We start from the raw sequence: 17184 nt of genomic DNA on the forward strand, positions 1-17184 counted from the left end.
CAATGTAGTTGGAGAAGCGCTGAATTGCCCACACTGTACAGAGCAAAGCTTTTTCGCAGTCTGAGAATTTACATTCTGGAGGGAGAAGTGTCTTGCTGGCATATGCGACTACCTTCTTGTCTTGGTCATGTTGTTGGTATAGGCCAGCACTGAGACATTGGTTTGAAAACCCAGCTTCCAGGTGGAATTCTTTTTGTGGATCAGGGTAAGCAAGGCATGGAGCTGTGCATAAATGTCTTTTTAGTTCTACCATGGCGTGTTCTTGAGCATCTGACCAGACGAAAGGGCAGTCCTTTTTCAACATAGTTGTTAAAGGCCTGGCGATGTCTGAATAGTTTTCGATGAACTGTCGGGAGTAGTTGCAAACTCCTAGAAAGCTTCGAAGTTCTGAGACGTTAGTGGGGGGCTTGATGTTTTGGATGGCATGAATACGGTTTGATTGTGGTTCAATGCCATGGGGTCCAATGAGCAAGCCAACGTAATTGACCTTGCTTTTACACCACTGCCCCTTGTGGAGGGCTATTTTGGCGCCGGCAGCAGATAGCTGGTTTAAAACATAGTCAATTTCTTTTAGGTGGTCTGCCACCGTCGTGCTTTTCATAAGCACATCGTCGACGTAAATCAGGTTACCTCTCATCCTGGCGTCTGGACATGCTTTGTTCAGGAATATGTTGAATTCAGCTGGTGAGTTTGCATATCCGAACGGACACCTGTTGAAGGTGTACTGTCGGTTGCCAAACGTGAATGCCAGCTTGTGTTGGTCGTCAGGGTGTACTGGAATGGTCCAGAATCCAGAGGCCACATCGAGTGTAGAGAAGATGGTGGTTCCTCTGATTTGTGGGATTTCCTGTTCCAGCTGAGTCATGGGCCATCGTGACAATGGCACCTGTTGATTTAATTTGCGATAGTCGATGGTCGGTCTCCACTTTCCATTAGGCTTGAGAACAGGCCATAGTGGCGCAGAGTATGTGCTGTTGCAGGCTCGAATGACATTTTTCTCAAGCATTGATTCGATGATTTCCCGCACCGGTTCGTGTGAGGCGATGGGAATCTTGTATTGCTTGACAAAGGTGGGCGGAGCCTCGGGGTGCGTGGGGATACGCACTGTGTGGAGGTCCGTCAGACCACAGTCTAAAGAGTCTTTCGCAAATGATTCTTTGAACTTGTATAGGACTTGTTTTAGTCTTTGGCGGTCTGCATCATCCTGAAGGGCATCAGCATCCTGTAGAATTTGTTGCACTTGCACTTCGAAACCTTGGTATGGTTCCTCTGTTGGTTTGTCATCAGTCGGGTTGGTTTCAACCGGCACGGCAGGTGCGTCAGCTTCACTGACGGGCTGGTGGGAGACTGTGTACACTGTGAGGTGTTGATCCTCTGTCAGCTCTGTTCTGCACACACGGTGTTTGGCTACCGACATGACAGATGTGATGGCAATGAATTGGAAGGGTGCTGTGAACAATGTATTGTCAGTATGTCCCTCAGGTATCAGTGCAGGTGGAATAGGCCCTATTACGGGTAGTATCAGTTCAAAGTCATGAAAGTCATTACTGACTAGCCATCCCAGTCGGTAGGCTTTGGGGATGTTGATGTCAGCTGCGGTGCAGTTGTTGAACAGAATGTAGACTACCCGAGATGACACTTCAGTGAGGGGTGTGGCTTCGAGGGTGAGTCCGAGTTCTACACATTCAGGTGAATGTTGGAAGAAAGCCAGTGTGTGGTTTAGGGTTTGGCCCTGTCGCAGGTTGAGGCGCACGGCGACGCCTTTCGTGTAAGCAGGTATGACTGTTCCTTGTTCGTTGATGAGGGTACAGACTTCAGGGATGGTCTGACCTGACAGTAGATTGTCATGACTGATGGGAACAGGTGGCAGTGAAATCAATGGAGCCCATACAACCTCATTAAACATGTCCACATGAGCCTTGAGGCGAATCAAGATGTCTGCTCCAATGTAGACGTCGTGAGCTGGGTCTTCCAGGATCAGGAAGTAATGGGTCAAGTGCCGGTGATTCCATGTCAAGTTCAAGGCACAGATCCCTTTGGCAGATGTCAATGAGGTTGGTTCTGGGTTCAAAGGGAAACGGGTGCGTTTACAGGTGTAGGGCAGGTCTGGAGTCTTTTCAAGAATGGCATTGAATAGTGACAAGCTTATAGCTGAGTTGTCTGCCCATAGTGCCAGGATAATGTCTGTTGCGGTTACGTCCTGCAGCTGCAGGGGAGTTTTTACCTGGGGGCAGTAATTATCGGAGTCTGGCGTTGTTCTGAACGTGCAGAGTAGCGAACTTGAACCCTGAACAGCTGTGGGGATTTCATCCTCATGTCTGGCTGAGGGAATTTCCACGATCCTTGTGGCTTGGCATTCTGGCTCAATGGATTTGTGCGGCTGGAGGGGGAGGGGTTCGCGCACCTGAGCCCAAATTTGTAGATGCTTGAAGTCCAACAAGGGTTCAAAACGGTCCAGCAGGTCCTTGCCTATGAGAAATTGATAAGTGTTCACAGGGGAAATATACACAGGGTGGACTACGCTCATAGGACCGATTGCCAGGTGAATGGGAGCTAAGTTCTTTAGCTGGATGTCGTTCTGGCTGTATGACTGCACGTTCAGCTCACAAGTGTGGAATTTAAGAGTTCGGTTTTGTCTTTGCGCTTCACACTTGAGTTTTTGAAATAGTTGAGCAGAAATTAGCGTTAGGTCAGAACCTGTGTCCACCAGGGCTTCGAGCTGCATTTCCTTTTCTAAGGTGATGGTTAAGTACAGTTTTCGTGCCACTCCTCTCTCAATGAGGTTGCCCAGGAGTTGTGGCATGGGCTCTTGTGTGTTGATTGACAAGCAGTGGGGGTAGGTCTCTAGTGTCTCGTTGTTGGTGCAGATTACTAGGACAGCGCTGTCTGGCATTTTGTTGTGAGAGCTGCTGCAGTCTTGTGCAGGAAGTGTTGTTGTCAGCTGGAGGGAGTGAGTTGAGCTGTCATTTGGTGATGCAGCAGCGAGTTCGATAGTCTTTGGTTTGACAGCAGTGTTTTGCGGGGCTGTCAGTTTGAGGGAGTGAGTGGAGCTGTCATTTTGTGATGTGACAGCGAGTTCGATAGTCTTTGGTTCGACAGCGGTGTTTTGCGGGGCTGTCAGTTTGAGGGAGTGAGTGGAGCTGTCATTTTGTGATGTGACAGCGAGTTCAGCAGTCTGAGGTTTAACAATAGTTTCAGGTGGGCTGTCAGCGTGAGGAGCATTGGTTTCAGGCCTGTGGGCTAGTCATGCGGTGTCTGGTTTATCTTTGTCTTCCTTGTGAGGTTTCTTTTGGACAAGATTTCTCAGTGCTCTTATGAGTTCTGCTTCTTCGGGCGTGGCTGCACTGTTTCTGTCGGGTGTGGGCTCCATTTTGACTTTACCGTTGTCATGTCGAGATGGGTCCCTTGGCCGTTGATCTGGGCTTGTGGTTCGGGGAGATCGGGGTCGGCCCCTTCTGGGGTTGCGGTCGGCTTCCCAGCTGCCTCCGCCTTTTTGGTTGTGGGGGAAGCGATGCCGGTCCCAGGATCCACCGAAACGATCATTTTGCGGCCTTGGGCGGACACCTCCCCGGTTTCGCTGTCCTCTGCCGGCTTGGAACGGTCGGGACTGTTTGTTGCCGGGTTCGTAGTTGGCAGGCTGTGCACCCTCCAGGGCAAGTTCTGGACCGGGCGCAGCGACGGCACACACTGTGGGGTATTTTACAGGTTTTTCAGACACAGTCTTTTGTTTTACGTACGCTTTGTGGGCCAGGTCACGTAACTGTTGAATTGACAGGGTCCGTGGACAGACTAGAACGCCCAGGTGCGCACTTTGACTTGGGTGGAGATTCCGCAGAAAAAGCGTTTTGAAACTCACGTCCTCTTCCATGTGTGCCTCATTCCTCGGTCCGAAGTAGGCGAGCCGCAGACGTTCGTAGTAGGCTTGCGGCGTTTCCAGACGAGCTTGTTTGAGGTCCATTGCCGCAATAATGCCTTGGTCCGAGTCTGGATCAGAGAATTCACGGATCAGGGCTTGTCGTAATTGTGGATAGTTCGTTTTAACGGATTCTGGCTGGCGATCCAGGAAACTTCTCACGATGCGCCCAGAAGTGGTCCGAAGGAGATATAACTTGTCCCAAGTCGTGACATTGTCCACAGTTTGCAAGTGAAATTCAATATCGGTTAAATAAGAGTGCACGTCGTTGCCACCTGCTGGATTTGGGTTGAATGTAGGGATGTTTCTTGCCAGCTTGTCCAGTTCTTTAGAGGCTGTGCGGTGACTGGTGGCTCGTCTTTCCGGGACGGGGCCAGCAGGTGAGAGAGTGTCAGGGCGTGGGCTTTCCTCTTCTTCTTTAGCTTTAATAGTTTGGCTGTGAAGTGCAGGTTCGCGGGTAAGGAGAGACGGGGTGGTGTGTGTCTCCCCCTCCCGCTTATCTTGTAGGTCGTACACATGTTTGAATTCACAGTGGACCATGTCCAGCTCGCCCTTAAGCTCATGTCTTTGTTGGATGAGCTCGTCAATTTCAGCTCGGGCTTTCTGCAAAAATGTTTCACAAACTTTGACTCTAGCGTCTCTGTCCGTTAATTCTGTGCGTGCTCTTGCTAGCAGATCCTCTCCACGTAGCAACTTGGAATTTAGGGCAGCCGTGGTCTGTTTCTCCGCCTCCACTGTCCTGTCCGTGTCCAGACGCAGGTCCTCCAGGGCCTGCTGTAATCTTTCCACTTCCTGTTGTAGTCTTTCCACTTCCTGTTGTAGTTCCGGGTGTGTTTCCTCCTCAGTTCCCAGAAGTAGCTCGTCCAGTTGTTGTTGTGCCAGCTCCTTTTGTTTGCAGGCCTCCTTTAGCTGAGTCTTTAGTCCAGCGGTGTCCTTTTCCAGCTTGGCTTTGTCCTTTTCCAGCTGGGCTTTGTCCTTTTCCAGCTTGGCTTTGTCCTTTTCCAGCTGGGCTTTGTCCTCCTCCAGCAGACGTGCCTGGGACACCAGGTAGTGAGAGAGACTCCCGATGAGGCGACTCCATTCTTTTGAACTGTAGGCCTGCGTGGGGTCCTGGGACATGATCTGGTCCACGTTGTTGTCCAGTTCCTGTTGGGTCAGGAGTTTTGGGTCACCGAAGTCTTTGGATAGACAGCCGGAAGTCATGGCGGACAGCCACGCTTCTAGGCTACTCCAGTGAGCCGCAGGGCTGGATGAGCGCGACATGTTGACTCACTGTAGGCGAGAGAAAACACAACACACACACACACAAGAAGGGCCAATGCAATCGTGTCGTGAAGCTAATAAACTGTAGGACGGTATGCCTTTAGGTATGACTTTAGACAGTTAGGCGGGTCAGCATAGGACCCGGAATAGAGACTGTTCAGTTGTCCCTCTATTACTTAGCCTTTTGGGGTCTCGTTGGTGCACTGAAAAACAAGTTACCACAGAACATGCAAGGCACGAGTAGGCGAGGATTTAAAGGGGAGGAAGAAACAGAAATTGAACACAAAAACAAAAACAAAAATATCAGTGATTTGATCTGAGCTGTAATTTGGACACTAATAGCACAAAGGATGTGCCTTGGGGGAGATATTTAAGATTATGTGGCTTATAGTGGGAGGCAGAGTTTTCTTTTTTTTTTTTAAATGATTTAGTCTTACCTGAAATGGACGGAGGTCGCCCCGGCCGGCCCTCCCCGAGCGCGGTCAACCTTCCTGGCGCCCCGAACACCTGGCCGCCGTGACCTTGGATTCTCCGTTACTCTGCTCACGGACACGACCCCTCAAACAGGGTGACTTTTAACACAATCCTAGTAGTTCCGGAGATATCAACCAACCAAACGCAATGCAAAGGTGAGTGCGTCACAGAACGATGGCAGGGTCTGCCTAGTGTTTGCGCAGCGGTCCCAACAATTGACTCTTGCGTCGGTTTTTATGGCTGACACTCCGAAGCACCGGATTGCTGAGGTCACGCACTGCGTGCCGCCGCCCGTGGCAGAGGTAAGAGAAACTCAAGGGTCACCGCACGGTCAGTGTCGGAAACGTCAGTCGGGAGACTCACCCACAGAGGTCAAACCGGGACTTTCCTAGTCCACTGCAAGTGCTGAGATTCTTGCCTTTAAGAGCCACAACATGGAGTGAAACAAGGGACTTTAAAGTGAATTAAGATTTCTTGCTTACACCAAATGGGTTATGTGGTAAAACAATAATAACAAAATAAAACTTCGTAGAGGAGAGAAAAAAATAAAAACAAAGTAAAATTAAACCAACCTTGAAGCGGAAAAACCGAATTAAAGGGGTGTATGGTCTTGTCAGTTAAAGGTGAAACAGAAGAAGGTTAGCGGTTTCTCGATGTAGGTGGAAACAGGAGAAGCGGTGCGGCAGACCACTGTAGTGGTTTAATAGAGCCTCTAGGGGGCGCTCTTCCTCTCGTCGGTTCGCCTTAACTGTTGGACACACTTAAACTTTTAATTCAAAATTGGCTTAAAATCAAATCCAAATAATCCTGGGGTACCTTAACAGAGAATTCGAATGGTTATTTATAACAATCAAACAACACTTAAGTTATTTTGTAATGATTACAAACTAATCATTCGAAATCAGCATCTATGGAATGAAATTCAACAGAGTAAATTTGTAGAAAGCTGACTTGGACAGGGAGCTTCCACTAGGGGGCTCTGTCTTTCTCAGGGGCTATGATGATTGAAAAAAAAAAAAATTCCTTTTTTTTTTTTTTTTTTAGAGAAATAGAAGGCTTTCAACAACAAAATAAAATAATCACTATAACATTGAAGTTGTTATTAGATGATTATTAAAATGGGAATAAACCCAAACAGAATCATCAAGGTAGATTTAGAAAGGGAAAACACAGCAGGGTATTCATTCGATTCACATGACGTCACTGTAGCTTTGCACCGCCATCTTTGCGACCGCCGGTCTCAGTAATGCCTGCAATATGTTGTGCAGTTGGCTGCAACAACAGCCGAAAGAGGAACCCTGAACAGGTATTTTATTCTATACCAAAAGAAGAGAGAAGAGAGAAACATTTATTTAAAAGACTTGAAGTCTCATGTTGGTTTGTGGTTAATTATGTTTCCATTATACTCTCAGTGGCCAACATTATACAGACAGATATCGACAGATAATGTTTTGTCTTCATTTTATTGTTGGATCTGTTTAAATGCACTTTATCATGGTAAGTTAGTAAGATTTGGGGTTGTTTTGCATATAACTGTCTGTCTGTCTGTTAGTTAATACCTACCTAAATCTAATCAATATTTTTCTGAAGTTCATAAAGATATTGTCTTCGTCACATGCGCTTTAGATGTTATTTTGTGTAAGTAACGTTAACGTTAGCTCTGCAGACGATGCATAATCTCAGCCTTGAAATGCATATTAAAGGACTAGTTCTTCCAAAAATGATAATTCTGCCGTCATTTACTCACCTTCATGTGCAAATCCTTAAGTTTACTTTCCGTGGAAGACAAAGGGACATTTTTGAATATGTAGCCTAATGGAGACTCTTCTTGTCGATGTAATGAAAGTGAATGAGTAACATTAGCCTACTGGGGGCTGTACAAGCAAAAAATAAAAATAATAAAAGACAAAAAAACATCACAAAAGTATCATAAAAGTGATCTAATACGACTCGTCCGTTATATTAATATCGTTATTTATTCATATGATAGCTTTATGTGACGAACAAACTGCAATTTAAGTCGTTATAATCACTGATGAGCTTTACCTCTTGATAGCTTTTAATCGCAGCCGAATCATTCAAAAAGATTCGACTCGAAAGATTCTTTCATTTCGATATTTGTGTGTATTAAACCTTCTCTCTGTAATTGAATATCTGTTCTTTCGGACAGATAAGGCAGTCTTTTATGATATTCGGCTGATGTCTCTGGCTGTGCTGATGGACGGATTAGATAGATTCATTCATGCCAGCCGAACATCTGCAGATTCATAGATTCATTCATGACATCGCCTCGACTCTCATGAACGCGCGCCATGAAGCTCTATGACTTAAGTATTTCTATATCATGAAAGCCCAATTGGGGCAAGCCTGGGGCAGATAATAATGGACTAAAGAAAACTGGGGGTAACAAATAAGGATCGGAGCCTAAAATAGAATTTTTCTCCAGGTATCTCTGTCTCTCTCTCATTCAAATGGGCAAACTGGGCGGCCATACCGGGCGAGTCGGTCGCAAATATGGCGGCGTTCTTTTTGTAGTGACGTAGGTGGCATCTATGAATAGTGGCCCTGAGGAGAAGAGGGATAGTTGACCTGGAGGGGTGTGGCCACGTGGGGCACTGTCCTCTTCCGGGTGAACTATCAGTGCTTTTGGATTGAGACACTCTATAATTTCCGGTTTCCTTTCTGGGAATTTAAATTCACAATAAACTGTCTCAGTCCAAAATACAAGGGTTGTTTTAAACGAACTTAGCGAGCTGTAAATACAAATATGTATTTAAACAGCGTCTTAGATACTTACGACCGCGAATTTATTTTTTTATTTTTTTATCACCAAAAATCAAGGCGGAAGGAAATGGCCGAAGGGTGTTTACCCCGTCGTCGACCACGCGGTGGCAGTGTTGCGCTTACGCGGAACAAAGACACGAGGTGGTAAATTTAAAACATGAGAACAATACACGCCTGTAAGATTGACTTCAGCGATCGCAATTTCACGCGTGCAGGCCTTTTACAAACACAAAAATCACACTGCAAATAAATTCTTTAAAAAGGTCACGCAGACCTTTTGCAAACACAAAAATCACACTGCAAATAAATTCTTGAGAGATCACGGCGGATCTTTTGTTTCTGTTCCGTGCAGAACTATAACGTGGGTTTCTTGCTGGTTTAGCAAAGCCAGTGGTTTAACCCGTAAGTGTCGTTGCTAGCGACATACAATAGAATATATTCTTTCTGACCGGAGTAGCTTACTTTGCTCTCGGGGTTTACAGAAATACCGGTAACAATGCCTGATGGACTCCTTTGTTCCAATACAGGTATTAAAACAGAATTACATGTACGGTCAAGCAAAAGAGATGTTTATTTTCCTCTAATTTTGGACTCGCAACAATACTGTAAACTTAACTGCAGTTTTTCTCCACGACCAGACTTAACTGGTGGGTTATGGCTTTTTGCCCTTTGATCAGTTTTTCGAGTCGACTTATTCAGTAATTCAATACTTGTTCGGTAACGTTACAAGATTCAAACGCGCACAAAAACGTTAAACTTTCAAAAATCACACATGAATATCAAATTGCACAATTTGTATCAAAACTGAGTATGAGAGTGCCCGCATTCAAAAAACCAATATTTATGTAACAACAATGACTTTGTGTTGGGGAATTAATTAGCTCAAATTAGCGGTAATATTCATCAATGTGAATATGCATCTGTTGCTTCCATAAATTAATTTATTCAAATTAGGGAATAGGTCAAAATCTCGGCTCGTATCAGCGATTACACAATTACTTGTAATAATCACTGATAGAGACGGGTAGCATTTACTCAATTTGGGGGAATTTGAGGTAGAAGTTGAGTTTGTTCATTTACCATGCAGACTGGCCGTCCAGCGGACAGAATGTATACTTTATGAACAGAAATCGGGCGTCTTTAACACTGACAGATAACACTTTCTTGTGGCCACAAAGAAGATAATTATCTCCGTGTTTTAGACAATTTTAGGTTTCTTTTAAGAATAAAACCAATCGTAGAGCTTATAAGGTAAAATCTGCACTCATCAGGGACTCAGAATTTGAAACAAAACAGGCAAACTTAATTCAAATGATTTAACAAAGTTTATTTAAACAAGCTAGCGATTACACAATTATTTTAAATCACGCAGGAGTAAAAATGCATAAACAAAACAGGCAATATAACGGTCGTAATACAGAGATACCACAAAATAAAAAGGTTTTAGAGAGAGATTTGGGAGAGAGAGAGAGAGAGAGAGAGAGAGAAACTCAGCGAGAGGAAACTAATAGTTGAGATACGAATGATTTTAGGTGTGTGTGTGAAATGTGGAGATGGTAGCGTTTGTAAGGTGGGTGTGTCGCTCCGTGAGCACGTGGTAGTGTGTTTATCTCGGCACACGTGGGTGAGAGTATGTGTGTGTGTGTGTGTGTGTGTGAACGTGTATGTTTGTGTGTGTGAAAGAGAATTTAGAGAGAGGGATAGAAACAGTTTAGTCATTCACCACAAAACCCCAACGTTTCTCAGTAATATTTAGACAACTTTAAACAGCATTTCCTTCAGATTGCAAATTTAAAAGATCTACGTTACTCTGTTTGAAAGATCGGCCTTCCTTGAGTGCGTTCGTCTGTGTTGGATAAAGACACCTGGATCACGTGGTCACAGCGTTCTGGTTGCTATGGCGACTTGAAGCGAGCGAAGACTCAGCAAAGATTATCTTTAGCCTTAAGTTGGTTTTGTGGGTTGGTTTCAGAAGACTATACTATAGTAGTTCTAAGAAAAGACTTGGAAATAAAAGGAAAATAAAAGCGAGCGGAGCTTCCTTGAGGGAAGGAGGCGTGTCTTCTTTCTCTCTGGCGGACTGCAATGAGAGGAAAGGGGCGCGCAATTTTAAAGGGCTAAACTCACGCCTCCCTCACGTACGTGGGCCAATCGTCTTTAACAACGTATGGGCCCACCTCCTGACGTTTTGAGGTCTATACGCCTCCTTTTCCGCGGGGTTTTGAACGATGAATTCGTCCATAACTTAATACCACTGGTATTTAATAAAACAATGCATTCTCTGATATTTTGTGTTAAAGATTCAGCATCGTTGTTGTTCGTGGAACACGGCAATACCGCGAATGACAGTTCTAATATCTAAAATCAAGGAGGTACATCATTTCTTGTAATTGTGGACACCACAGAGTGATTACAGGCCAACAAACTACATAGGCATAATATTTGGGACAGGGGATCAGACACACATCAAGAAAATACATTTAAAATATTTCATACAAGGATTTTGGTCCCACGTGGTGGGATCTGCGTGTGTTTCTGTGTGTGTGTATGTGAGTGCGTCTTGAAAGTTCATACCCGTCCGCTGAACTCTTGTCCCCGTCGCTGCGGGTGAGGCTTATGTGTGTGCGTGCGTTTGGCTCTTTGGATTGATGTATTAGGCACAGACCACATGTTTCGGGCATCTGGTCTCTACAACACTGTTTTATTGTTGTGAAGAGTTAATTAGTGTCTATGTGTAAATCAGTGTCCGAGGGACTCCCTAGGGGGGAGTGCTTTCGGGATCGCTCTCATTGGTCAGCGTGAGGCTCTCCCGGCCATAAACAGACGGTCTCTGTTGGTTTAGACGTAAGAGATCATGTAGAGTGAGAGATAGTCAATGATTTACACCATTTTTCGGCGCCGTTTGGGCTGCACGTCTTGCGCAGAGCAATCTCAAAACAGCAGAGGTGTCGTAAATGAGAGTGCTTTGGAATGTGAGAATAGCTTGAGTCAGAGCGAGACAGGGGTTTTGTAGATTTAGACTGCATTAATTAATTTGATTTAATCACCATGCAACTGGTGATCTGCTCTCCGTTACATAATTCATAAATCGCATATGCATTTACTTTATCAATTATAGGAAATGCCTCGTTCTGTACTGTCTGATCATTACAGTTAAGAAGAAGTATTCCTGTTTACAAAACTCCAAGAAAGTTTGTCTTCTGGCCACGAAGACAAAACCTCTTTGGGTTTATAAATTAAAACTACTCAAAGTAGTTTTATAATATAGAGCCTGTAGCTTTATAGATCTTTTGTTTCATTGACTTTATAAAAAGTGGGTTTTCAAACACAGAGACAGTTAAAAGTATAAATGGGTTTATTAATAAAATTGGCACACACTAGAGATTATATAAACTACAAACATAAACGTACGTAAAAATGCAACCAAACAAATAAACATTTAACCGAACAAAAACATAAAACATAGCATGATCAGAATGAAATGAAATGAAAGAAAGAAAGATAAAGAGTTAAGAGATAGAGGGTAACTTAATTCGCAGACCTACAAGCTAAACACCAGGAATCAGCTGTTAGAGAGAAAGATACTTGCGAGATATGGTACTCTTTCAGTGTGATGCTGCAAAGGGGACGCGCGCGTGCGCGTGTCCGGCTGGTTTGCGTCTAGCTTTGTCTTCTGGGTCGTTTCGCAAAACGATGTAAAGGCTCACTTGAATTTAACGTTACCGAGAAAGTTCAGATTCGTCTCCCGGGATGGGAGAGGCTGGAAATCTTAGTTGCAAAGACCGGCTGTTACGACTCGAACATGGGTTCGTTCGATGGAGAAGGCCAGGGCCTCCTCCAGATGTTCCTTGGAGGAGCGCTGCACCGGGGAGAAGAAGGTCCGAAGAGAGGAAGTTGAGTTGGAAGCGATAAGATGAGAGGAAGAGAAGAGCAGGTTTTGGACTTTTATCAGTGTCCCAGGTGCCGTCCCCTCCTTCGTGTAGGACGAATCAGCTGTCGAGATTTTTCGAGCGGGAAGATTCCTTTGTCCGGTTAGACACGCCCACTCGAATGAGTCATGATTGACTTTAACTGGAGAGGATTTTCTCCAGACATATGAACTTATAAAACAATGCGCATCACTGAATTCTGTTATTGGAATTCAACTCCGTTAGCTGGAGAGGATTACAGAGATATCAAAAATAGAATCTAGGCGTTGTAGCCATGCAACGATACATTATTATGCATTTGTATAGGCAATAGCAGTTCTATTAATGTCACAAATAGGACATATGCTTTCCTATGGTTTACACACACCTCTTAACACACAAATTTATATATGTAGTACCTTTAAGAGTGACTTTATGGGTAAAAGTCCTTTTCTGTAGGGGGTTTCTGTTTCACAGTCCAGAGTGTGTTTGTATGTGTGTGTGTTGGAATGTTGCGACCCTGTTATCTCATGCATAGGGCTGGATAGCTCTGTGGTCAAATTTTATGACCTGCCAATGAGCTCGGGTTACGGAATGCGATTCTACTGGGAGAACATCCTTCAAAAATACATTTCAGATCCAAACACTCGAAGATCAGAACTATATGATCAAAACAACATTAATCACACATACATTCAGGAAGTTCAGATACCAGTCTGAGTTACACACATTTTAAGTTAAACACAAAAGGATGTTGGTGTGTGTGTGTGTGTGTGTGTGTGTGTGTGTGTGTGTGTGTGTGTGTGTGTGTGTGTGTGTGTACGTGTGTGTGTGTGTGTTCTGGAATGTCACGAGTCTGTGAGGTTGTAAAAGTCACAGGGAGTCCAGAGCTGAAATGGGGGTTTTAGAGGGGATTCTAAGAAAACAGGGTTTCCTTATGTGACTCAAATGTCCCTCGGGGGAGCCACAAAGATGCAATTTTGACCGTTCAAGCAGACTTGGAGATCAGGATTTACTAATTTGAACAGCATGCGACCGCATGTCATAGTCATTGTCGTTACATATTCCCCGCTTTTTGTTAGATGAAGACCGGGGATGGACTTCATCGAACAACAAATTAGCACAATGGATGACAGGTGGATCATGATGGTAGGATAGCAGGTGGTCCTTAGAAGCTGAGGATTCAGCTCGATGAGGTTCGGCGTGGTCTCTGACTTGGCACCCCCTTTCCGGGGATTCCCTCTGAGACCTTGGGCACGGCTTTCGTGAGCTTGGCTGCAGATGTTCACATCTCGTTGAGTCCTGTACAGGATGAAAGCCAAGACGAGTGTCGGGGTGTGGTCGGTGACCGTGGAGAGGCACAGCACAGTGTCAGCTGCGGTCCAGATTTGGACGCAGGTGAGGTATTCAGGCTGGGCGGTTGCCCATGCTTGGAGGGCTGTGTTGACAGGAGCCATGTTCATGAGTTGGGACCCCCTCAAACCAGAGGTCCAGTTCTGGATCTAAGGTGAAGTTGTAGTTCTTGGAGGCTGGGAGTTCCAGTGCTGTCTGGCTCAGGGTGTTTTCGTAAGATGGTACCATGACAGGTCACCAAGGTGTGGGATGGCACCTGTTGGTACTTGAATTGACAAACTCTGGTTGAGCATGTTGACACGTGTGGCAGTGTCATGCTGGTCGTGAGTTACAGTGGCTGTGTGCGCAGGTGTGTTAGCAAGCCATCGTTCACCTACAATCTCTGCTTGTGTCTCTGAGGAAGGTGTTGCTAGGGCAGAGATAATGAATGTCTTTAGTCAAAGTACACACGTGCGGGTTTGGAACCGAGAACAGTTGTGTGTCGCTTTCGTGGTAGGTTGGCTCTTTTAGCTGTGGAAGTTAGGTCTGAATTTCGGCCACAGGCCGTCTTACTGTGACTATGTTTGCTGTTGTTGAGGTAGTGTGCTCTTTCGACGTTGCTGGGTTTGAGTCGAACGTACACTTTCTGAGTGTGGGTCCTGCCTTGGTAGTCAGGACCGGGGCTGCTCTCTCCATGCGATGCCGGATGCCAGACCTGGTGAGGTGATGTCCGATCGTGGCTGCTTTCTCGCGAGCCACCACAGCATCCTGTTAGAGGCAAAAGGGAGAGAGAGAGAGAAAGGGAGGAAAAATTTCAGCGAGGGTGGCCCTTGGTTGGTTTAGGACAGTCTTTTTGGTTCGCTGAGGTTGGTATGCCACATGCTTTGATGTCCCATGCATGGCTTTTTGGCACATGTGGCGTCATTGTTACGCCTGGCCCCCCCTTGTGCTTTGTGGCTTTACAAGCTGTGGCGCTGTGATGGCAACAGGTGCACAATGCGTATTGAAGTTTTGTGAACGCAACATGTGCGTGGTGGCAGACAGCTGTCTGAGGCACTGGTTGTCAGTGAGCTCGGATTGCCTGCGAGGGTGGTGGAGGGGTAAGTGGTGGCATAGGAAAAGTCTGTTCATCAGAGGCCCGCATGACTTTCTTTGTACACAGCGGAGGTAGCGTTTAGCGGCTCTGAGGCGTGCAGTGTAGTTGGTAAAGTTCGTTCGTGCTGTGTGGTCACTGCAATCGTGATGGTGGTATGTATGTGGCGCAGACATTGGTCTGGTTACTCAACTGCAGGTCAGTCAGGACCTTGAAGCAGTAGGTGTCAGTGTTCGTTTTCTGTGTCTGTGTCAGACGTGGCTGCACTGTCTTCATCTGTGATGTAAGAAGACTCGGGCTCACCAGTGTTCTGGGGAGAGTGGTTCCAGTTTCGACGGTCTGGGCTTGGAGTTCTGGACGGCGGGTGGTGCTGGTTCCAGAATCTTTCTGAGCGGTCGGTCCGACGCTTTGGACGGGCACCGTCACAGTCGTGCCGCCACCTGCTGTCTGGTTCTGAGCGGTGCTCAGAGACGGAGTGAATTGTGTGTGTCTTTACCGTCTTTTCATCCATGGCCCTTTGCTTGGTGTAAGCCTTGTGGGCTAAGTCTCTGAGTTCTCGAGTAGACATGGTTCGTGGGCAGACGAGCACACCGAGATGTTTACTCACGGTGCTATGCAGGTTCCGCAGAAACAAAGTTCTAAAGGTTATATCTTCTTCCATATCTGGTGTGTTGGTTGCTCCGAAGAACGTTTGTCGGAGTCGGTCATAATAGGAGTGTGGGTGTTCAAGTCGGGCCTGTTTCACGTCGAGGGCCGTTATAAACCCTTGGTCTGATTCTGGGTCAGAGAATTCGCGGATCAACGCTTGTCGCAGTTGCTTGTAATCTGCTTTGACAGGCTGTGGTTGGCGATCCAGAAAACTACGCACCTCTCTGCTTGAGGTGATTCTTACCAGGTACAATTTGTCCCAAGCTGTCGCGTTGGCGACAGTTTGCAGGTGAAAGTCAATGTCTTGAAGGTATGCGTGAACACTGTGGTCTCCGGCAAACGTAGGAATGTTTCTGGCCATCTTGTCGAGGTTTGTTGGACGAGAGCTGTTGCTGGGGGCCCAATCCGTCTGGAGAGGATTCTGACCCTTTACAGCTCTTGGTGTTTGGCTGACAGGCGTGGTGTTGTGCAGTGGGCTTTCGCCCCCCTTTTCAGCTCTGGGTGTGTGGCTGAAAGGCGCAGACTCGCTGGAAGGGGGAAATGGTGTGAGATGTTCTTCCCCTTCCCGGTCGCGGTTGAAACTGTAAGCATGTCTCAGTTCTCTGCGAACCATGTCTAGTTCGTCTTCGAGATCGTGTCTCTGCTGAATGAGCTGATGGATTTTAGTCTCTGCTCTCTCAAGGAGAGCTTCAGCCCGTTGGAGCCTTTCGTTGAGTTCCTTCCGGGTGTTTTCCTCCGACTGCTGTCTTTGATCTGTGTGCAGACGAAGATCGTCCAGGGCTTTTTGAAGTCTTTCAACTTCCTGTTGTAGCGTTGTGTCCGTCTCGTCCTCTTCCTCGGTCAGGAAGATTAGCTGGTCTAGCCGACTCTGTGTGTGGGCTCGGTCCTTCCGGGCTTCTGTGGCCTGGAGCTGTAGTGCGGCTGCCTTCTGTTCCATGTCGAGGCTGAGCCTTTCGCTGGCCCGGGCCTTGTTGACGAGGTTGAGTGCGAGTTTTCCGAAGATTTTGGCCAGCTGCTCGTGGTCGTACTTCTGGGTTAGCTCGACATCTCTGCTTACTGTGGTGAGAGAAGCACAGCACACACAAAAAGAGACACAATGCAAGTTTGTTTTAGGGTTAATGAGCTATACTCATACGGGCTATGCCGTTTATGAGAATTTCGGGGCTAACTGATGCCGACAGTTAGCTGAGCCAATTTCGTGGGTATGGATGAAACCCACAATAGAAATTTGGACAGGCGGTAGCCTGGGGGGGTCGTCTAGCGACGCCCGTTTTGATCATCACTCTATTATTCGGCTTTCCTGGGGTCTCTCTTAGGTTCTGTGTCTAAGTGAAATGAAAGAAACAAATCACAACAGAGTGGAGAAAGAGACAAGGTTGAAGGTAGGGAAGATCAGAGGGAAACACAACACAAGGAAGTGAATTGGTCTGTAATGAAATGTCACAAACAATAACACGGGGAGCGTTATTTAAGGAAAATAAATAAAATAAGATAAAATAAAATAAAATAAAATAAAGAGGCCTAAGCCTTATTAACACTGCGAGAGTTCCTGATCGGGCCAGGAGATGCGTGGGTTATCGGGACAGGACCTCGAAAGAAGGTGTGTCTTAGAGAGAGAAAGGTGGGTCTAAGCACTTAAAATACACCCGAAGGAATAGCTAGTATTCTGTGGTTCCTAATAAGTGGATGGGTTCTATCAAATTTTAGTTTACCTGGGGTGAATAGAGGTCATCCAGGTGGAAACCAGCGGGCGCGGTCAGACTCTCCGA

The 17184-nt window shown here is 46.1% G+C and overlaps 1 long non-coding RNA gene across 1 annotated transcript in view; it reads left to right on the plus strand.

The window, feature by feature from the left end:
* LOC309505109 overlaps positions 1–17184 on the plus strand; it is a 39537-nt gene that overhangs the window by 14849 nt on the left and 7504 nt on the right. The window lies entirely within an intron of this gene.

The sequence above is a fragment of the Leuciscus leuciscus genome (genome assembly GCF_965113295.1).
Source record: "Leuciscus leuciscus genome assembly, chromosome: 8".
In the NCBI taxonomy this organism is placed as follows: Eukaryota; Metazoa; Chordata; class Actinopteri; order Cypriniformes; family Leuciscidae; genus Leuciscus; species Leuciscus leuciscus.